Here is a 23,365-nt window from a genome sequence, read left to right as displayed (position 1 = left end):
AAGAGTTTAGACACTAGGATAAGATAAGGAACACACCCATTATCAAGAAATCACATTAGGATTCTCTTTTTAACCTGTTCCTTCAAACACTAGTGCTTAGGAAATCTATTGGAGGCAGAAGCAGTCAAGGGTAGCTTAGGGTTAGGGTGAGGGTTATGGTGAGGGTTAGGGTACGGCTTAGGATTCGGGTTCGGTGAGGGGTTCGGGTAGGGCGTAGGGTATGGGTTAGGGTTAGGGTTAGGGTTAGGGTTAGGGTTAGGGTACGGCTTAGGGTACGGGTTCGGAGAGGGTTTCGGGTACGGCATAGGGTATGGGTTAGGGTTAGGGTTAGGGTTAGTGTTAGGGTTAGGGCTCAGTTTAGGGTACGGGTTAGGATTAGGGTACGCGTTAGGGTTAGGGTAGGTGTTAGGGTTAGGGTACGCGTTAGGGTTAGGGTAGTTATTAAACCAATCCCACTCTCTAGATACCCCTTAGCACGTAAAGGAATATTATTTGGGGGTCCAGCCATGGAGAAGAGTTTAGACACTAGGATAAGGTAAGGAACACACCCATTATCAAGAAATCACATTAGGATTCTCTTTTTAACCTGTTCCTTCAAACACTAGTGCTTAGGAAATCTAATGGAGGCAGAAGCAGTCAAGGGTAGCTTAGGGTTAGGGTTAGGGTTAGGGTGAGGGTTAGGGTACGGCTTAGGGGACGGGTTCGGGGAGGGGTTCGGGTACGGCGTAGGGTATGTGTTAGGGTTAAGGTTAGGGTTAGTGTTAGGGTTAGGACTCGGTTTAGGGTACGGGTTAAGATTAGTGTACGCGTTAGGGTTAGGGTAGGGGTTAGGGTTAGGGTACGCGTTAGGGTTAGGGTAGTTATGAAACCTATCCCACTCTCTAGATACCCCTTAGCACGTAAAGGAATATTATTTGGGGGTGCAGCCATGGAGAAGAGTTTAGACACTAGGAAAAGATAAGGAACACACCCATTATCAAGAAATCACATTAGGATTTTCTTTTTAAACTGTTCCTTCAAACACTAGTGCTTAGGAAATCTATTGGAGGCAGAAGCAGTCAAGGGTAGCTTAGGGTTAGGGTTAGGGTGAGGGTTAGGGTACGGCTTAGGGTACGGGTTCGAGGAGGGGTTCGTGTACGGCATAGGGTATGCGTTAGTGTTAGGGTTAGTGTTAGTGTTAGGGGTAGGGCTCAGTTTAGGGTGCGGTTTAGGATTAGGGTACGCGTTAGGGTTAGGGTAGGGGTTAGGGTTAGGGTACGCACTAGGTTTAGGGTAGTTATGAAACCTATCCCACTCTCTAGATACCCCTTAGCACGTAAAGGAATATTATTTGGGGGTCCAGCCATGGAGAAGAGTTTAGACACTAGGATAAGTTAAGGAACACACCCATTATCAAGAAATCACATTAGGATTCTCTTTTCAACATGTTCCTTCAAACACTAGTGCTTAGGAAATCTATTGGAGGCAGAAGCAGTCAAGGGTAGCTTAGGGTTAGGGTTAGGGTTAGGGTGAGGGTTAGGGTATGGCTTAGGGTACGGGTTCGGGGAGGGTTTCGGGTACGGCATAGGGTATGGGTTAGGGTTAGGGTTAGTGTTAGGGTTAGGGTTCGGTTTAGGGTACGGGTTAGGATTAGGGTACGCGTTAGGATTTGGGTTAGGGTACGCGTTAGGGTTAGGGTAGTTATTAAACCTATCCCACTCTCTAGATACCCTTTAGCACGTAAAGGAATATAATTTGGGGGTCCCGCCATGGAGAAGAGTTTAGACACTAGGATAAGGTAAGGAACACACCTATTATCAAGAAATCACATTAGGATTCTCTTTTTAACCTGTTCCTTCAAACACTAGTGCTTAGGAAATCTATTGGAGGCAGAAGCAGTCAAGGGTAGCTTAGGGTTAGGGTTAGGGTTAGGGTGAGTGTTAGGGTACGGCTTAGGGTACGGGTTCGGGTACGGCATAAGGTATGGGTAGGGTTACGGTTAGGGTTAGTGTTAGGGTTAGGGCTCGGTTTAGGGTACGGGTTAGGATTAGGGTACGCGTTAGGGTTAGGGTAGGGGTTAGGGTTAGGGTACGTAATAGGGTTAGGGTAGTTATTAAACCTATCCCACTCTCTAGATACCCCTTAGCACGTAAAGGAATATTATTTGGGGGTCCAGCCATGGAGAAGAGTTTAGACACTAGGATAAGATAAGGAACACACCCATTATCAAGAAATCACATTAGGATTTTCTTTTTAACCTGTTCCTTCAAACACTAGTGCTTAGGAAATCTATTGGAGGCAGAAGCAGTCAAGGGTAGCTTAGGGTTAGGGTTAGGGTTAGGGTGAGGGTTAGGGTACGGCTTAGGGTACGGTTTCGAGGAGGGGTTCGTGTACGGCATAGGGTATCGGTTAGGGTTAGGGTTAGGGTTAGTGTTAGGGGTAGGGTTCAGTTTAGGGTGCGGGTTAGGATTAGGGTACGCGTTAGGGTTAGGGTAGGGGTTAGGGTTAGGGTACGCACTAGGTTTAGGGTAGTTATGAAACCTATCCCACTCTCTAGATACCCCTTAGCACGTAAAGGAATATTATTTGGGGGTCCAGCCATGGAGAAGAGTTTAGACACTAGGATAAGATAAGGAACACACCCATTATCAAGAAATCACATTAGGATTCTCTTTTTAACCTGTTCCTTCAAACACTAGTGCTTAGGAAATCTATTGGAGGCAGAAGCAGTCAAGGGTAGCTTAGGGTTAGGGTTAGGGTTAGGGTGAGGGTTAGGGTACGGCTTAGGGTACGGGTTCGGGGAGGGGTTCGGGTACGGCATAGGGTATGGGTTACGGTTAGGGTTAGGGTTAGTGTTAGGGTTAGGGCTCGGTTTAGGGTACGGATTAGGATTAGGGTACGCATTAGGGTTAGGGTAGGGGTTAGGGTTAGGGTACGTGATAGGGTTAGGGTAGTTATTAAACCTATCCCTCTCTCTAGATACCCCTTAGCACGTAAAGGAATATTATTTGGGGGTCCAGCCATGGAGAAGAGTTTAGACACTAGGATAAGGTAAGGAACACACCCATTATCAAGAAATCACATTAGGATTCTCTTTTTAACCTGTTCCTTCAAACAGTAGTGCTTAGGAAATCTATTGGAGGCAGAAGCAGTCAAGGGTAGCTTAGGGTTAGTGTTAGGGTTAGGGTGAGGGTTAGGGTACGGCTTAGGGCACGGGTTCGGGTACGGCATAAGGTATGGGTAGGGTTACTTTTAGGGTTAGTGTTAGGGTTAGGGCTCGGTTTAGGGTACGGGTTAGGATTAGGGTACGCATTAGGGTTAGGGTAGGGGTTAGGGTTAGGGTACGTAATAGGGTTAGGGTAGTTATTAAACCTATCCCACTCTCTAGATACCCCTTAGCACGTAAAGGTATATTATTTGGGGGTCCAGCCATGGAGAAGAGTTTAGACACTAGGATAAGATAAGGAACACACCCATTATCAAGAAATCACATTAGGATTTTCTTTTTAACCTGTTCCTTCAAACACTAGTGCTTAGGAAATCTATTGGAGGCAGAAGCAGTCAAGGGTAGCTTAGGGTTAGGGTTAGGGTTAGGGTGAGGGTTAGGGTACGGCTTAGGGTACGGGTTCGAGGAGGGGTTCGTGTACGGCATAGGGTATGGGTTAGGGTTAGGGTTAGGTTAGTGTTAGGGGTAGGGTTCAGTTTAGGGTGCGGGTTAGGATTAGGGTACGCGTTAGGGTTAGGGTAGGGGTTAGGGTTAGGGTACGCACTAGGTTTAGGGTAGTTATGAAACCTATCCCTCTCTCTAGATACCCCTTAGCACGTAAAGGAATATTATTTGGGTGTCCAGCCATGGAGAAGAGTTTAGACACTAGGATAAGATAAGGAACACACCCATTATCAAGAAATCACATTAGGATTCTCTTTTTAACCTGTTCCTTCAAACACTAGTGCTTAGGAAATCTATTGGAGGCAGAAGCAGTCAAGGGTAGCTTAGGGTAAGGGTTAGGGTTAGGGTGAGGGTTAGGGTACGGCTTAGGGTACGGGTTCGGGGAGGGGTTCGGGTACGGCATAGGGTATGGGTTAGGGTAAGGGTTAGGGTTAGTGTTAGGGTTAGGGCTCGGTTTAGGGTACGGATTAGGATTAGGGTACGCATTAGGGTTAGGGTAGGGGTTAGGGTTAGGGTACGTGATAGGGTTAGGGTAGTTATTAAACCTATCCCACTCTCTAGATACCCCTTAGCACGTAAAGGAATATTATTTGGGGGTCCAGCCATGGAGAAGAGTTTAGACACTAGGATAAGGTAAGGAACACACCCATTATCAAGAAATCACATTAGGATTCTCTTTTTAACCTGTTCCTTCAAACACTAGTGCTTAGGAAATCTATTGGAGGCAGAAGCAGTCAAGGGTAGCTTAGGGTTAGGGTTAGGGTTAGGGTGAGGGTTAGGGTACGGCTTAGGGTACGGGTTCGGAGAGGGGTTCGGGTACGGCGTAGGGTATGGGTTAGGGTTAGGGTTAGGGTTAGTGTTAGGGTACGGGTTAGGATTAGGGTACGCGTTAGGGTTAGGGTAGGGGTTAGGGTTAGGGTACGCGTTAGGGTTAGGGTAGTTATTAAACCTATCCCACTCTCTAGATACCCCTTAGCACGTAAAGGAATATTATTTGGGGTTCCAGCCATGGAGAAGAGTTTAGACACTAGGATAAGATAAGGAACACACCCATTATCAAGAAATCACATTAGGATTCTCTTTTTAACCTTTTCCTTCAAACAGTAGTGCTTAGGAAATCTATTGGAGGCAGAAGCAGTCAAGGGTAGCTTAGGGTTAGGGTTAGGGTTAGGGTGAGGGTTAGGGTACGGGTTAGGGTACGGGTTCGAGGAGGGGTTCATGTACGGCATAGGGTATGGGTTAGGGTTAGGGTTAGGGTTAGTGTTAGGGGTAGGGTTCAGTTTAGGGTGCGGGTTAGGATTAGGGTACGCGTTAGGGTTAGGGTAGGGGTTAGGGTTAGGGTACGCACTAGGTTTAGGGTAGTTATGAAACCTATCCCACTCTCTAGATACCCCTTAGCACGAAAAGGAATATTATTTGGGGGTCCAGCCATGGAGAAGAGTTTAGACACTAGGATAAGATAAGGAACACACCCATTATCAAGAAATCACATTAGGATTCTCTTTTTAACCTGTTCCTTCAAACACTAGTGCTTAGGAAATCTATTGGAGGCAGAAGCAGTCAAGGGTAGCTTAGGGTTAGGGTTAGGGTTAGGGTGAGGGTTAGGGTACGGCTTAGGTTACGGGTTCGGGGAGGGGTTCGGGTACGGCATAGGGTATGGGGTAGGGTTAGGGTTAGGGTTAGTGTTAGGGTTAGGGCTCGGTTTAGGGTACGGATTAGGATTAGGGTACGCATTAGGGTTAGGGTAGGAGTTAGGGTTAGGGTACGTGATAGGGTTAGGGTAGTTATTAAACCTATCCCACTCTCTAGATACACCTTAGCACGTAAAGGAATATTATTTGGGGGTCCAGCCATGGAGAAGAGTTTAGACACTAGGATAAGGTAAGGAACACACCCATTATCAAGAAATCACATTAAGATTCTCTTTTTAACCTGTTCCTTCAAACACTAGTGCTTAGGAAATCTATTGGAGGCAGAAGCAGTCAAGGGTAGCTTAGGGTTAGGGTTAGGGTTAGGGTGAGGGTTAGGGTTCGGGTTAGGGTACGGGTTCGGAGAGGGGTTCGGGTACGGCGTAGGGTATGGGTTAGGGTTAGGGTTAGGGTTAGTGTTAGGGTTAGGGCTCAGTTTAGGGTACGGGTTAGGATTAGGGTACGCGTTCGGGTTAGGGTAGGGGTTAGGGTTAGGGTACGCGTTAGGGTTAGGGTAGTTATTAAACCTATCCCACTCTCTAGATACCCCTTAGCACGTAAAGGAATATTATTTGGGGGTCCAGCCATGGAGAAGAGTTTAGACACTAGGATAAGATAAGGAACACACCCATTATCAAGAAATCACATTAGGATTCTCTTTTTAACCTGTTCCTTCAAACACTAGTGCTTAGGAAATCTATTGGAGGCAGAAGCAGTCAAGGGTAGCTTAGGGTTAGGGTTAGGGTTAGGGTGAGGGTTAGGGTACGGGTTAGGGTACGGGTTCGGCGAGGGTTTCGGGTACGGCGTAGGGTATGGGTTAGGGTTAGGTGTAGGATTAGTGTTAGGGTTAGGTCTCAGTTTAGGGCACGGGTTAGGATTAGGGTACGGGTTAGGGTAGGGGTTAGGGTTAGGGTACGTGTTAGGGTTAGGGTAGTTATTAAACCTATCCCACTCTGTAGATACCCCTTAGCACGTAAAGGAATATTATTTGGGGGTCCAGCCATGGAGAAGAGTTTAGACACTAGGATAAGATAAGGAACACACCCATTATCAAGAAATCACATTAGGATTCTCTTTTTAACCTGTTCCTTCAAACACTAGTGCTTAGGAAATCTATTGGAGGCAGAAGCAGTCAAGGGTAGCTTAGGGTTAGGGTTAGGGTTAGGGTGAGGGTTAGGGTACGTCTTAGGGTACGGGTTCGGGAGGGGTTCGTGTACGGCATAGGGTAAGGTTAGGGTTAGGGTTAGGGTTAGTGTTAGGGGTAGGGCTCAGTTTAGGGTGCGGGTTAGGATTAGGGTACGCGTTAGGGTTAGGGTAGGTGTTAGGGTTAGGGTACGCGCTAGGTTTAGGGTAGTTATGAAACCTATCCCACTCTCTAGATACCCCTTAGCACGTAAAGGAATATTATTTGGGGGTCCAGCCATGGAGAAGAGTTGAGACACTAGGAGAAGATAAGGAACACACCCATTATCAAGAAATCACATTAGGATTCTCTTTTTAACCTGTTCCTTCAAACACTAGTGCTTAGGAAATGTATTGGAGGCAGAAGCAGTCAAGGGTAGCTTAGGGTTAGGGTGAGGGTTAAGGTGAGGGTTAGGGTACGGCTCAGGGGACGGGTTCGGAGAGGGGTTCGGGTACGGCGTAGGATATGGGTTAGGGTTAAGGTTAGAGTTAGTGTTAGGGTTAGGGCTCGGTTTAGGGTACGGGTTAAGATTACTGTACGCGTTAGGGTTAGGGTAGGGGTTAGGGTTAGGGTACGCGCTAGGTTTAGGGTAGTTATGAAACCTAACCCACTCTCTAGATACCCCTTAGCACGTAAAGGAATATTATTTGGGGGTCCAGCCATGGAGAAGAGTTTAGACACTAGGATAGGATAAGGAACACACCCATTATCAAGAAATCACATTAGGATTCTCTTTTAAACCTGTTCCTTCAAACACTAGTGCTTAGGAAATCTATTGGAGGTAGAAGCAGTCAAGGGTAGCTTAGGGTTAGGGTGAGGGTTAGGGTACGGCTTAGGGGACGGTTTCGGGGAGGGGTTCGGGTACGGCGTAGGGTATGGGTTAGGGTTAAGGTTAGGGTTAGTGTTAGGGTTAGGGCTCGGTTTAGGGTACGTATTAAGATTAGGGAACGCGTTAGGGTTAGGGTAGGGGTTAGGGTTAGGGTACGTGTTAGGTTTAGGGTAGTTATGATACCTATCCCACTCTCTAGATACCCCTTAGCACGTAAAGGAATATTATTTGGGGGTCCAGCCATGGAGAAGAGTTTAGACACTAGAATAAGGTAAGGAACACACCCATTATCAAGAAATCACATTACGATTCTCTTTTTAACCTGTTCCTTCAAACAGTAGTGCTTAGGAAATCTATTGGAGGCAGAAGCAGTCAAGGGTAGCTTAGGGTTAGGGTTAGGGTTAGGGTTAGGGTACGGCTTAGGGTACGGGTTCGAGGAGGGGTTCGTGTACGGCATAGGGTAGGGGTTAGGGTTAGGGTTATGGTTAGTGTTAGGGGTAGGGCTCAGTTTAGGGTGCGGGTTAGGATTAGGGTACGCGTTAGGGTTAGGGTAGGGGTTAGGGTTAGGGTACGCGTTAGGGTTAGGGTAGTTATTAAACCTAACCCACTCTTTAGATACCCCTTAGCACGTAAAGGAATATTATTTGGGGGTCCAGCCATGGAGAAGAGTTTAGACACTAGGATAAGGTAAGGAACACACCCATTATCAAGAAATCACATTAGGATTCTCTTTCTAACCTGTTCCTTCAAACACTAGTGCTTAGGAAATCTATTGGAGGCAGAAGCAGTCAAGGGTAGCTTAGGGTTAGGGTTAGGGTTAGGGTGAGGGTTAGGGTACGGCTTAGGGTACGGGTTCGGAGAGGGTTTCGGGTACGGCGTAGGGTATGGGTTAGGGTTAGGGTTAGGGTTAGTGTTAGGGTTAGGGCTCAGTTTAGGGCACGGGTTAGGATTAGGGTACGCGTTAGGTTTAGGGTAGGGGTTAGGGTTAGGGTACGCGTTAGGGTTAGGGTAGTTATTAAACCTATCCCACTCTCTAGATACCCCTTAGCACGTAAAGGAATATTATTTGGGGGCCAGCCATGGAGAAGAGTTTAGACACTAGGATAAGATAAGGAACACACCCATTATCAAGAAATCACATTAGGATTCTCTTTTTAACCTGTTCCTTCAAATACTAGTGCTTAGGAAATCTATTGGAGGCAGAAGCAGTCAAGGGTAGCTTAGGGTTAGGGTTAGGGTTAGGGTTAGGGTGAGGTTTAGGGTACGGCTTAGGGTACGGGTTCGGCGAGGGTTTCGGGTACGGCGTAGGGTATGGGTTAGGGTTAGGGGTAGGATTAGTGTTAGGGTTAGGTCTCAGTTTAGGGCACGGGTTAGGATTAGGGTACGCGTTAGGGTTAGGGTAGGGGTTAGGGTTAGGGTACGCGTTAGGGTTTAGGGTAGTTATTAAACCTATCCCACTCTGTAGATACCCCTTAGCACGTAAAGGAATATTATTTGGGGGTCCAGCCATGGAGAAGAGTTTAGACACTGGAGAAGATAAGGAACACACCCATTATCAAGAAATCACATTAGGATTCTCTTTTTAACCTGTTCCTTCAAACACTAGTGCTTAGGAAATCTATTGGAGGCAGAAGCAGTCAAGGGTAGCTTAGGGTTAGGGTTAGGGTTAGGGTGAGGGTTAGGGTACGGCTTAGGGTACGGGTTCGGGAGGGGTTCGTGTACGGCATAGGGTATGGGTTAGGGTTAGGGTTAGGGTTAGTGTTAGGGGTAGGGCTCAGTTTAGGGTGCGGGTTAGGATTAGGGTACGCGTTAGGGTTAGGGTAGGGGTTAGGGTTAGGGTACGCGCTAGGTTTAGGGTAGTTATGAAACCTATCCCACTCTCTAGATACCCCTTAGCACGTAAAGGAATATTATTTGGGGGTCCAGCCATGGAGAAGAGTTTAGACACTAGGATAAGATAAGGAACACACCCATTATCAAGAAATCACATTAGGATTCTCTTTTTAACCTGTTCCTTCAAACAGTAGTGCTTAGGAAATCTATTGGAGGCAGAAGCAGTCAAGGGTAGCTTATGGTTAGGGTTAGGGTTAGGGTGAGGGTTAGGGTACGGCTTAGGGTACGGGTTCGGGGAGGGGTTCGGGTACGACATAGGGTATGGGTTAGGGTTAGGGTTAGTGTTAGGGTTAGGGCTCGGTTTAGGGTACGGATTAAGATAAGGGTACGCATTAGGGTTAGGGTAGGCGTTAGGGATAGGGTACGTGATAGGGTTAGGGTAGTTATTAAACCTATCCCACTCTCTAGATACCCCTTAGCACGTAAAGGAATATTATTTGGGGGGTCCAGCCATGGAGAAGAGTTTAGACACTAGGATAAGGTAAGGAACACACCCATTATCAAGAAATCACATTAGGATTCTCTTTCTAACCTGTTCCTTCAAACACTAGTGCTTAGGAAATCTATTGGAGGCAGAAGCAGTCAAGGGTAGCTTAGGGTTAGGGTTAGGGTTAGGGTGAGGGTTAGGGTACGGCTTAGGGTACGGGTTCGGAGAGGGTTTCGGGTACGGCGTAGGGTATGGGTTAGGGTTAGGGTTAGGGTTAGTGTTAGGGTTAGGGCTCAGTTTAGGGTACGGGTTAGGATTAGGGTACGCGTTAGGTTTAGGGGTAGGTGTTAGGGTTAGGGTACGCGTTAGGGTTAGGGTAGTTATTAAACCTATCCCACTCTCTAGATACCCCTTAGCACGTAAAGGAATATTATTTGGGGGTCCAGCCATGGAGAAGAGTTTAGACACTAGGATAAGATAAGGAACACACCCATTATCATGAAATCACATTAGGATTCTCTTTTTAACCTGTTCCTTCAAACACTAGTGCTTAGGAAATCTATTGGAGGCAGAAGCAGTCAAGGGTAGCTTAGGGTTAGGGTTAGGGTTAGGGTGAGGGTTAGGGTACGGGTTAGGGTACGGGTTCGGCGAGGGTTTCGGGTACGGCGTAGGGTATGGGTTAGGGTTAGGTGTAGGATTAGTGTTAGGGTTAGGTCTCAGTTTAGGGCACGGGTTAGGATTAGGGTACGGGTTAGGGTAGGGGTTAGGGTTAGGGTACGTGTTAGGGTTAGGGTAGTTATTAAACCTATCCCACTCTGTAGATACCCCTTAGCACGTAAAGGAATATTATTTGGGGGTCCAGCCATGGAGAAGAGTTTAGACACTAGGATAAGATAAGGAACACACCCATTATCAAGAAATCACATTAGGATTCTCTTTTTAACCTGTTCCTTCAAACACTAGTGCTTAGGAAATCTATTGGAGGCAGAAGCAGTCAAGGGTAGCTTAGGGTTAGGGTTAGGGTTAGGGTGAGGGTTAGGGTACGGCTTAGGGTACGGGTTCGGGAGGGGTTCGTGTACGGCATAGGGTAAGGTTAGGGTTAGGGTTAGGGTTAGTGTTAGGGGTAGGGCTCAGTTTAGGGTGCGGGTTAGGATTAGGGTACGCGTTAGGGTTAGGGTAGGGGTTAGGGTTAGGGTACGCGCTAGGTTTAGGGTAGTTATGAAACCTATCCCACTCTCTAGATACCCCTTAGCACGTAAAGGAATATTATTTGGGGGTCCAGCCATGGAGAAGAGTTTAGACACTAGGAGAAGATAAGGAACACACCCATTATCAAGAAATCACATTAGGATTCTCTTTTTAACCTGTTCCTTCAAACACTAGTGCTTAGGAAATCTATTGGAGGCAGAAGCAGTCAAGGGTAGCTTAGGGTTAGGGTGAGGGTTAAGGTGAGGGTTAGGGTACGGCTTAGGGGACGGGTTCGGAGAGGGGTTCGGGTACGGCGTAGGATATGGGTTAGGGTTAAGGTTAGAGTTAGTGTTAGGGTTAGGGCTCGGTTTAGGGTACGGGTTAAGATTACTGTACGCGTTAGGGTTAGGGTAGGGGTTAGGGTTAGGGTACGCGCTAGGTTTAGGGTAGTTATGAAACCTAACCCACTCTCTAGATACCCCTTAGCACGTAAAGGAATATTATTTGGGGGTCCAGCCATGGAGAAGAGTTTAGACACTAGGATAGGATAAGGAACACACCCATTATCAAGAAATCACATTAGGATTCTCTTTTAAACCTGTTCCTTCAAACACTAGTGCTTAGGAAATCTATTGGAGGTAGAAGCAGTCAAGGGTAGCTTAGGGTTAGGGTGAGGGTTAGGGTACGGCTTAGGGGACGGTTTCGGGGAGGGGTTCGGGTACGGCGTAGGGTATGGGTTAGGGTTAAGGTTAGGGTTAGTGTTAGGGTTAGGGCTCGGTTTAGGGTACGTATTAAGATTAGGGAACGCGTTAGGGTTAGGGTAGGGGTTAGGGTTAGGGTACGTGTTAGGTTTAGGGTAGTTATGATACCTATCCCACTCTCTAGATACCCCTTAGCACGTAAAGGAATATTATTTGGGGGTCCAGCCATGGAGAAGAGTTTAGACACTAGAATAAGGTAAGGAACACACCCATTATCAAGAAATCACATTAGGATTCTCTTTTTAACCTGTTCCTTCAAACAGTAGTGCTTAGGAAATCTATTGGAGGCAGAAGCAGTCAAGGGTAGCTTAGGGTTAGGGTTAGGGTTAGGGTTAGGGTACGGCTTAGGGTACGGGTTCGAGGAGGGGTTCGTGTACGGCATAGGGTAAGGGTTAGGGTTAGGGTTACGGTAAGTGTTAGGGGTAGGGCTCAGTTTAGGGTGCGGGTTAGGATTAGGGTACGCGTTAGGGTTAGGGTAGGGGTTAGGGTTAGGGTACGCGTTAGGGTTAGGGTAGTTATTAAACCTAACCCACTCTCTAGATACCCCTTAGCACGTAAAGGAATATTATTTGGGGGTCCAGCCATGGAGAAGAGTTTAGACACTAGGATAAGGTAAGGAACACACCCATTATCAAGAAATCACATTAGGATTCTCTTTCTAACCTGTTCCTTCAAACACTAGTGCTTAGGAAATCTATTGGAGGCAGAAGCAGTCAAGGGTAGCTTAGGGTTAGGGTTAGGGTTAGGGTGAGGGTTAGGGTACGGCTTAGGGTACGGGTTCGGAGAGGGTTTCGGGTACGGCGTAGGGTATGGGTTAGGGTTAGGGTTAGGGTTAGTGTTAGGGTTAGGGCTCAGTTTAGGGCACGGGTTAGGATTAGGGTACGCGTTAGGTTTAGGGTAGGGGTTAGGGTTAGGGTACGCGTTAGGGTTAGGGTAGTTATTAAACCTATCCCACTCTCTAGATACCCCTTAGCACGTAAAGGAATATTATTTGGGGGTCCAGCCATGGAGAAGAGTTTAGACACTAGGATAAGATAAGGAACACACCCATTATCAAGAAATCACATTAGGATTCTCTTTTTAACCTGTTCCTTCAAATACTAGTGCTTAGGAAATCTATTGGAGGCAGAAGCAGTCAAGGGTAGCTTAGGGTTAGGGTTAGGGTTAGGGTTAGGGTGAGGGTTAGGGTACGGCTTAGGGTACGGGTTCGGCGAGGGTTTCGGGTACGGCGTAGGGTATGGGTTAGGGTTAGGGGTAGGATTAGTGTTAGGGTTAGGTCTCAGTTTAGGGCACGGGTTAGGATTAGGGTACGCGTTAGGGTTAGGGTAGGGGTTAGGGTTAGGGTACGCGTTAGGGTTAGGGTAGTTATTAAACCTATCCCACTCTGTAGATACCCCTTAGCACGTAAAGGAATATTATTTGGGGGTCCAGCCATGGAGAAGAGTTTAGACACTGGAGAAGATAAGGAACACACCCATTATCAAGAAATCACATTAGGATTCTCTTTTTAACCTGTTCCTTCAAACACTAGTGCTTAGGAAATATATTGGAGGCAGAAGCAGTCAAGGGTAGCTTAGGGTTAGGGTTAGGGTTAGGGTGAGGGTTAGGGTACGGCTTAGGGTACGGGTTCGGGAGGGGTTCGTGTACGGCATAGGGTATGGGTTAGGGTTAGGGTTAGGGTTAGTGTTAGGGGTAGGGCTCAGTTTAGGGTGCGGGTTAGGATTAGGGTACGCGTTAGGGTTAGGGTAGGGGTTAGGGTTAGGGTACGCGCTAGGTTTAGGGTAGTTATGAAACCTATCCCACTCTCTAGATACCCCTTAGCACGTAAAGGAATATTATTTGGGGGTCCAGCCATGGAGAAGAGTTTAGACACTAGGATAAGATAAGGAACACACCCATTATCAAGAAATCACATTAGGATTCTCTTTTTAACCTGTTCCTTCAAACAGTAGTGCTTAGGAAATCTATTGGAGGCAGAAGCAGTCAAGGGTAGCTTATGGTTAGGGTTAGGGTTAGGGTGAGGGTTAGGGTACGGCTTAGGGTACGGGTTCGGGGAGGGGTTCGGGTACGACATAGGGTATGGGTTAGGGTTAGGGTTAGTGTTAGGGTTAGGGCTCGGTTTAGGGTACGGATTAGGATAAGGGTACGCATTAGGGTTAGGGTAGGCGTTAGGGATAGGGTACGTGATAGGGTTAGGGTAGTTATTAAACCTATCCCACTCTCTAGATACCCCTTAGCACGTAAAGGAATATTATTTGGGGGTCCAGCCATGGAGAAGAGTTTAGACATTGGATAAGGTAAGGAACACACCCATTATCAAGAAATCACATTAGGATTCTCTTTCTAACCTGTTCCTTCAAACACTAGTGCTTAGGAAATCTATTGGAGGCAGAAGCAGTCAAGGGTAGCTTAGGGTTAGGATTAGGGTTAGGGTGAGGGTTAGGGTACGGCTTAGGGTACGGGTTCGGAGAGGGTTTCGGGTACGGCGTAGGGTATGGGTTAGGGTTAGGGTTAGGGTTAGTGTTAGGGTTAGGGCTCAGTTTAGGGTACGGGTTAGGATTAGGGTACGCGTTAGGTTTAGGGTAGGGGTTAGGGTTAGGGTACGCGTTAGGGTTAGGGTAGTTATTAAACCTATCCCACTCTCTAGATACCCCTTAGCACGTAAAGGAATATTATTTGGGGGTCCAGCCATGGAGAAGAGTTTAGACACTAGGATAAGATAAGGAACACACCCATTATCATGAAATCACATTAGGATTCTCTTTTTAACCTGTTCCTTCAAACACTAGTGCTTAGGAAATCTATTGGAGGCAGAAGCAGTCAAGGGTAGCTTAGGGTTAGGGTTAGGGTTAGGGTTAGGGTGAGGGTTAGGGTACGGTTTAGGGTACGGGTTCGGAGAGGTTTTCGGGTACGGCGTAGGGTATGGCTTAGGGTTAGGGTTAGGATTAGTGTTAGGGTTAGGGCTCGGTTTAGGTTACGGATTAGGATTAGGGTACGCATTAGGGTTAGGTTAGGGGTTACGGTTTGGGTACCTGATAGGGTTAGGTTAGTTAGTAAACCTATCCCACTCTCTAGATACCCCTTAGCACGTAAAGGAATATTATTTGGGGGTCCAGCCATGGAGAAGAGTTTAGACACTAGGATAAGGTAAGGAACACACCCATTATCAAGAAATCACATTAGGATTCTCTTTTTAACCTGTTCCTTCAAAGAGTAGTGCTTAGGAAATCTATTGGAGGCAGAAGCAGTCAAGGGTAGCTTAGGGTTAGGGTTAGGGTTAGGGTGAGGGTTAGGGTACGGCTTAGGGTACGGGTTCGGGTACGGCATAGGGTATGGGTTAGGGTTACGGTTAGGGTTAGTGTTAGGGTTAGGGCTCGGTTTAGGGTACGGGTTAGGATTAGGGTACGCGTTAGGGTTAGGGTAGGAGTTAGGGTTAGGGTACGTAATAGGGTTAGGGTAGTTATTAAACCTATCCCACTCTATAGATACCCCTTAGCACGTAAAGAAATAATATTTGGGGGTCCAGCCATGGAGAAGAGTTTAGACACTACGATAAGATAAGGAACACACCCATTATCAAGAAATCACATTAGGATTTTCTTTTTAACCTGTTCCTTCAAACACTAGTGCTTAGGAAATCTATTGGAGGCAGAAGCAGTCAAGGGTAGCTTAGGGTTAGGGTTAGGGTGAGGGTTAGGGTACGGCTTAGGGTACGGGTTCGAGGAGGGGTTCGTGTAAGGCATAGGGTATGGGTTAGGGTTAGGGTTAGGGTTAGTGTTAGGGGTAGGGCTCAGTTTAGGTTGCGGGTTAGGATTAGGGTACGCGTTAGGGTTAGGGAAGGGGTTAGGGTTAGGGTACGCACTAGGTTTAGGGTAGTTATGAAACCTATCCCACTCTCTAGATACCCCTTAGCACGTAAAGGAATATTATTTGAGGGTCCAGCCATGGAGAAGAGTTTAGACACTAGGATAAGATAAGGAACACACCCATTATCAAGAAATCACATTAGGATTCTCTTTTTAACCTTTTCCTTCAAACACTAGTGCTTAGGAAATCTATTGGAGGCAGAAGCAGTCAAGGGTAGCTTAGGGTTAGGGTTAGGGTTAGGGTGAGGGTTAGGGTACGGCTTAGGGTACGGGTTCGGGGAGGAGTTCGGGTACGGCATAGGGTATGGCTTAGGGTTAGGGTTAGGGTTAGTGTTAGGGTTAGGGCTCGGTTTAGGGTACGGATTAGGATTAGGGTACGCATTAGGGTTAGGGTAGGGGTTAGGGTTAGGGTACGTGATAGGTTTAGGGTAGTTATTAAACCTATCCCACTCTCTAGATACCCCTTAGCACGTAAAGGAATATTATTTGGGGGTCCAGCCATGGAGAAGAGTTTAGACACTAGGATAAGGTAAGGAACACACCCATTATCAAGAAATCACATTAGGATTCTCTTTTTAACCTGTTCCTTCAAACACTAGTGCTTAGGAAATCTATTGGAGGCAGAAGCAGGCAAGGGTAGCTTAGGGTTAGGGTGAGGGTTAGGGTGAGGGTTAGGGTACGGCTTAGGGTACGGGTTCGAGGAGGGGTTTGGGTACGGCATAGGGTATGGGTTAGGATTAGGGTTTGGGTTAGTGTTAGGGTTAGGGCTCGGTTTAGGGTGCGGGGTAGGAGTAGGGTACGCATTAGGGTTAGGGTAGGGGTTAGGGTTAGGGTACGTGTTAGGTTTAGGGTAGTTATGAAACCTATCCCACTCTCTAGATACCCTTTAGCACGTAAAGGAATATAATTTGGGGGTCCCGCCATGGAGAAGAGTTTAGACACTAGGATAAGGTAAGGAACACACCTATTATCAAGAAATCACATTAGGATTCTCTTTTTAACCTGTTCCTTCAAACACTAGTGCTTAGGAAATCTATTGGAGGCAGAAGCAGTCAAGGGTAGCTTAGGGTTAGGGTTAGGGTTAGGGTGAGGGTTAGGGTACGGCTTAGGGTACGGGTTCGGAGAGGGTTTCGGGTACTGCGTAGGGTATGGGTTAGGGTTAGGGTTAGGGTTAGTGTTAGGGTTAGGGCTCGGTTTAGGGTACGGGTTAGGATTAGGGTACGCGTTAGGGTTAGGGTAGGGTTTAGGGTTAGGGTACGCGATAGGGTGAGGTTAGTTATTAAACCTATCCCACTCTCTAGATACCCCTTAGCACGTAAAGGAATATTATTTGGGGTTCCAGCCATGGAGAAGAGTTTAGACACTAGGATAAGATAAGGAACACACCCATTATCAAGAAATCACATTAGGATTCTCTTTTTAACCTGTTCCTTAAAACACTAGTGCTTAGGAAATCTATTGGAGGCAGAAGCAGTCAAGGGTAGCTTAGGGTTAGGGTTAGGGTTAGGGTGAGGTTTAGGGTATGGCTTAGGGTACGGGTTCGGGGAGGGTTTCGGGTACGGCTTAGGGTATGGGTTAGGGTTAGGGTTAGGGTTAGTGTTAGGGTTAGGGCTCGGTTTAGGGTACGGGTTAGGATTAGGGTACGCGTTAGGGTTAGGGTAGGGGTCAGGGTTAGGGTACGCGTTAGGGTTAGGGTAGTTATTAAACCTAACCCACTCTCTAGATACCCCTTAGCACGTAAAGGAATATTATTTGGGGGTCCAGACATGGAGAAGAGTTTAGACACTAGGATAAGATAAGGAACACACCCATTATGAAGAAATCACATTAGGATTCTCTTTTTAACGTGTTCCTTCAAACACTAGTGCTTAGGAAATCTATTGGAGGCAGAAGCAGTCAAGGGTAGCTTAGGGTTAGGGTTAGGGTGAGGGTGAGGGTTAGGGTACGGCTTAGGGTACGGGTTCGGGGAGGGGTTCGGGTACGGCATAGGGTATGGGTTAGGGTTAGGGTTAGGGTTAGTGTTAGGGTTAGGGCTCGGTTTAGGGTACGGATTAGGATTAGGGTACGCATTAGGGTTATGGTAGGGGTTAGGGATAGGGTACGTGATAGGGTTAGGGTAGTTATTAAACCTATCCCACTCTCTAGATACCCCTTAGCACGTAAAGGAATATTATTTGGGGGTCCAGCCATGGAGAAGAGTTTAGACACTAGGATAAGGTAAGGAACACACCCATTATCAAGAAATCACATTAGGATTCTCTTTTTAACGTGTTCCTTCAAACACTAGTGCTTAGGAAATCTATTGGAGGCAGAAGCAGTCAAGGGTAGCTTAGGGTTAGGGTTAGGGTTAGGGTGAGGGTTAGGGTACGGCTTAGGGTACGGGTTCGGAGAGGGTTTCGGGTACGGCGTAGGGTATGGGTTAGGGTTAGGGTTAGGGTTAGTGTTAGGATTAGGGCTCAGTTTAGGGTACGGGTTAGGATTAGGGTACGCGTTAGGTTTAGGGTAGGGGTTAGGGTTAGGGTACGCGTTAGGGTTAGGGTAGTTATTAAACCTATCCCACTCTCTAGATACCCCTTAGCACGTAAAGGAATATTATTTGGGGGTCCAGCCATGGAGAAGAGTTTAGACACTAGGATAAGATAAGGAACACACCCATTATCAAGAAATCACATTAGGATTCTCTTTTTAACCTGTTCCTTCAAATACTAGTGCTTAGGAAATCTATTGGAGGCAGAAGCAGTCAAGGGTAGCTTAGGGTTAGGGTTAGGGTTAGGGTTAGGGTGAGGGTTAGGGTACGGCTTAGGGTACGGGTTCGGCGAGGGTTTCGGGTACGGCGTAGGGTATGGGTTAGGTTTAGGGGTAGGATTAGTGTTAGGGTTAGGTCTCAGTTTAGGGCACGGGTTAGGATTAGGGTACGCGTTAGGGTTAGGGTAGGGGTTAGGGTTAGGGTACGCGTTAGGGTTAGGGTAGTTATTAAACCTATCCCACTCTGTAGATACCCCTTAGCACGTAAAGGAATATTATTTGGGGGTCCAGCCATGGAGAAGAGTTTAGACACTGGAGAAGATAAGGAACACACCCATTATCAAGAAATCACATTAGGATTCTCTTTTTAACCTGTTCCTTCAAACACTAGTGCTTAGGAAATCTATTGGAGGCAGAAGCAGTCAAGGGTAGCTTAGGGTTAGGGTTAGGGTTAGGGTGAGGGTTAGGGTACGGCTTAGGGTACGGGTTCGGGAGGGGTTCGTGTACGGCATAGGGTATGGGTTAGGGTTAGGGTTAGGGTTAGTGTTAGGGGTAGGGCTCAGTTTAGGGTGCGGGTTAGGATTAGGGTACGCGTTAGGGTTAGGGTAGGGGTTAGGGTTAGGGTACGCGCTAGGTTTAGGGTAGTTATGAAACCTATCCCACTCTCTAGATACCCCTTAGCACGTAAAGGAATATTATTTGGGGGTCCAGCCATGGAGAAGAGTTTAGACACTAGGATAAGATAAGGAACACACCCATTATCAAGAAATCACATTAGGATTCTCTTTTTAACCTGTTCCTTCAAACAGTAGTGCTTAGGAAATCTATTGGAGGCAGAAGCAGTCAAGGGTAGCTTATGGTTAGGGTTAGGGTTAGGGTGAGGGTTAGGGTACGGCTTAGGGTACGGGTTCGGGGAGGGGTTCGGGTACGGCATAGGGTATGGGTTAGGGTTAGGGTTAGTGTTAGGGTTAGGGCTCGGTTTAGGGTACGGATTAGGATTAGGGTACGCATTAGGGTTAGGGTAGGCGTTAGGGATAGGGTACGTGATAGGGTTAGGGTAGTTATTAAACCTATCCCACTCTCTAGATACCCCTTAGCACGTAAAGGAATATTATTTGGGGGTCCAGCCATGGAGAAGAGTTTAGACACTAGGATAAGGTAAGGAACACACCCATTATCAAGAAATCACATTAGGATTCTCTTTCTAACCTGTTCCTTCAAACACTAGTGCTTAGGAAATCTATTGGAGGCAGAAGCAGTCAAGGGTAGCTTAGGGTTAGGGTTAGGTTTAGGGTGAGGGGTAGGGTACGGCTTAGGGTACGGGTTCGGAGAGGGTTTCGGGTACGGCGTAGGGTATGGGTTAGGGTTAGGGTTAGGGTTAGTGTTAGGGTTAGGGCTCAGTTTAGGGCACGGGTTAGGATTAGGGTACGCGTTAGGTTTAGGGTAGGGGTTAGGGTTAGGGTACGCGTTAGGGTTAGGGTAGTTATTAAACCTATCCCACTCTCTACATACCCCTTAGCACGTAAAGGAATATTATTTGGGGGTCCAGCCATGGAGAAGAGTTTAGACACTAGGATAAGATAAGGAACACACCCATTATCAAGAAATCACATTAGGATTCTCTTTTTAACCTGTTCCTTCAAACACTAGTGCTTAGGAAATCTAATGGAGGCAGAAGCAGTCAAGGGTAGCTTAGGGTTAGGGTTAGGGTTAGGGTTAGGGTGAGGGTTAGGGTACGGCTTAGGTTACGGGTTCGGCGAGGGTTTCGGGTACGGCGTAGGGTATGGGTTAGGGTTAGGGGTAGGATTAGTGTTAGGGTTAGGTCTCAGTTTAGGGCACGGGTTAGGATTAGGGTACGCGTTAGGGTTAGGGTAGGGGTTAGGGTTAGGGTACGCATTAGGGTTAGGGTAGTTATTAAACCTATCCCACTCTGTAGATACCCCTTAGCACGTAAAGGAATATTATTTGGGGGTCCAGCCATGGAGAAGAGTTTAGACACTGGAGAAGATAAGGAACACACCCATTATCAAGAAATCACATTAGGATTCTCTTTTTAACCTGTTCCTTCAAACACTAGTGCTTAGGAAATCTATTGGAGGCAGAAGCAGTCAAGGGTAGCTTAGGGTTAGGGTTAGGGTTAGGGTGAGGGTTAGGGTACGGCTTAGGGTACGGGTTCGGGAGGGGTTCGTGTACGGCATAGGGTATGGGTTAGGGTTAGGGTTAGGGTTAGTGTTAGGGGTAGGGCTCAGTTTAGGGTGCGGGTTAGGATTAGGGTACGCGTTAGGGTTAGGGTAGGGGTTAGGGTTAGGGTACGCGCTAGGTTTAGGGTAGTTATGAAACCTATCCCACTCTCTAGATACCCCTTAGCACGTAAAGGAATATTATTTGGGGGTCCAGCCATGGAGAAGAGTTTAGACACTAGGATAAGATAAGGAACACACCCATTATCAAGAAATCACATTAGGATTCTCTTTTTAACCTGTTCCTTCAAACAGTAGTGCTTAGGAAATCTATTGGAGGCAGAAGCAGTCAAGGGTAGCTTATGGTTAGGGTTAGGGTTAGGGTGAGGGTTAGGGTACGGCTTAGGGTACGGGTTCGGGGAGGGGTTCGGGTACGACATAGGGTATGGGTTAGGGTTAGGGTTAGTGTTAGGGTTAGGGCTCGGTTTAGGGTACGGATTAGGATAAGGGTACGCATTAGGGTTAGGGTAGGCGTTAGGGATAGGGTACGTGATAGGGTTAGGGTAGTTATTAAACCTATCCCACTCTCTAGATACCCCTTAGCACGTAAAGGAATATTATTTGGGGGTCCAGCCATGGAGAAGAGTTTAGACACTAGGATAAGGTAAGGAACACACCCATTATCAAGAAATCACATTAGGATTCTCTTTCTAACCTGTTCCTTCAAACACTAGTGCTTAGGAAATCTATTGGAGGCAGAAGCAGTCAAGGGTAGCTTAGGGTTAGGGTTAGGGTTAGGGTGAGGGTTAGGGTACGGCTTAGGGTACGGGTTCGGAGAGGGTTTCGGGTACGGCGTAGGGTATGGGTTAGGGTTAGGGTTAGGGTTAGTGTTAGGGTTAGGGCTCAGTTTAGGGTACGGGTTAGGATTAGGGTACGCGTTAGGTTTAGGGTAGGGGTTAGGGTTAGGGTACGCGTTAGGGTTAGGGTAGTTATTAAACCTATCCCACTCTCTAGATACCCCTTAGCACGTAAAGGAATATTATTTGGGGGTCCAGCCATGGAGAAGAGTTTAGACACTAGGATAAGATAAGGAACACACCCATTATCATGAAATCACATTAGGATTCTCTTTTTAACCTGTTCCTTCAAACACTAGTGCTTAGGAAATCTATTGGAGGCAGAAGCAGTCAAGGGTAGCTTAGGGTTAGGGTTAGGGTTAGGGTTAGGGTGAGGGTTAGGGTACGGTTTAGGGTACGGGTTCGGAGAGGTTTTCGGGTACGGCGTAGGGTATGGCTTAGGGTTAGGGTTAGGATTAGTGTTAGGGTTAGGGCTCGGTTTAGGTTACGGATTAGGATTAGGGTACGCATTAGGGTTAGGTTAGGGGTTACGGTTTGGGTACCTGATAGGGTTAGGTTAGTTAGTAAACCTATCCCACTCTCTAGATACCCCTTAGCACGTAAAGGAATATTATTTGGGGGTCCAGCCATGGAGAAGAGTTTAGACACTAGGATAAGATAAGGAACACACCCATTATCAAGAAATCACATTAGGATTCTCTTTTTAACCTGTTCCTTCAAAGAGTAGTGCTTAGGAAATCTATTGGAGGCAGAAGCAGTCAAGGGTAGCTTAGGGTTAGGGTTAGGGTTAGGGTGAGGGTTAGGGTACGGCTTAGGGTACGGGTTCGGGTACGGCATAGGGTATGGGTTAGGGTTACGGTTAGGGTTAGTGTTAGGGTTAGGGCTCGGTTTAGGGTACGGGTTAGGATTCGGGTACGCGTTAGGGTTAGGGTAGGGGTTAGGATTAGGGTACGTAATAGGGTTAGGGTAGTTATTAAACCTATCCCACTCTATAGATACCCCTTAGCACGTAAAGAAATAATATTTGGGGGTCCAGCCATGGAGAAGAGTTTAGACACTACGATAAGATAAGGAACACACCCATTATCAAGAAATCACATTAGGATTTTCTTTTTAACCTGTTCCTTCAAACACTAGTGCTTAGGAAATCTATTGGAGGCAGAAGCAGTCAAGGGTAGCTTAGGGTTAGGGTTAGGGTGAGGGTTAGGGTACGGCTTAGGGTACGGGTTCGAGGAGGGGTTCGTGTAAGGCATAGGGTATGGGTTAGGGTTAGGGTTAGGGTTAGTGTTAGGGGTAGGGCTCAGTTTAGGGTGCGGGTTAGGATTAGGGTACGCGTTAGGGTTAGGGAAGGGGTTAGGGTTAGGGTACGCACTAGGTTTAGGGTAGTTATGAAACCTATCCCACTCTCTAGATACCCCTTAGCACGTAAAGGAATATTATTTGAGGGTCCAGCCATGGAGAAGAGTTTAGACACTAGGATAAGATAAGGAACACACCCATTATCAAGAAATCACATTAGGATTCTCTTTTTAACCTTTTCCTTCAAACACTAGTGCATAGGAAATCTATTGGAGGCAGAAGCAGTCAAGGGTAGCTTAGGGTTAGGGTTAGGGTTAGGGTGAGGGTTAGGGTACGGCTTAGGGTACGGGTTCGGGGAGGAGTTCGGGTACGGCATAGGGTATGGCTTAGGGTTAGGGTTAGGGTTAGTGTTAGGGTTAGGGCTCGGTTTAGGGTACGGATTAGGATTAGGGTACGCATTAGGGTTAGGGTAGGGGTTAGGGTTAGGGTACGTGATAGGTTTAGGGTAGTTATTAAACCTATCCCACTCTCTAGATACCCCTTAGCACGTAAAGGAATATTATTTGGGGGTCCAGCCATGGAGAAGAGTTTAGACACTAGGATAAGGTAAGGAACACACCCATTATCAAGAAATCACATTAGGATTCTCTTTTTAACCTGTTCCTTCAAACACTAGTGCTTAGGAAATCTATTGGAGGCAGAAGCAGGCAAGGGTAGCTTAGGGTTAGGGTTAGGGTTAGGGTGAGGGTTAGGGTACGGCTTAGGGTACGGGTTCGAGGAGGGGTTTGGGTACGGCATAG

The sequence above is a fragment of the Balaenoptera acutorostrata genome, chromosome 13, assembly GCF_949987535.1.
Source record: "Balaenoptera acutorostrata chromosome 13, mBalAcu1.1, whole genome shotgun sequence".
Taxonomy (NCBI): domain Eukaryota; kingdom Metazoa; phylum Chordata; class Mammalia; order Artiodactyla; family Balaenopteridae; genus Balaenoptera; species Balaenoptera acutorostrata.
This window is presented reverse-complemented; position numbering follows the sequence as displayed.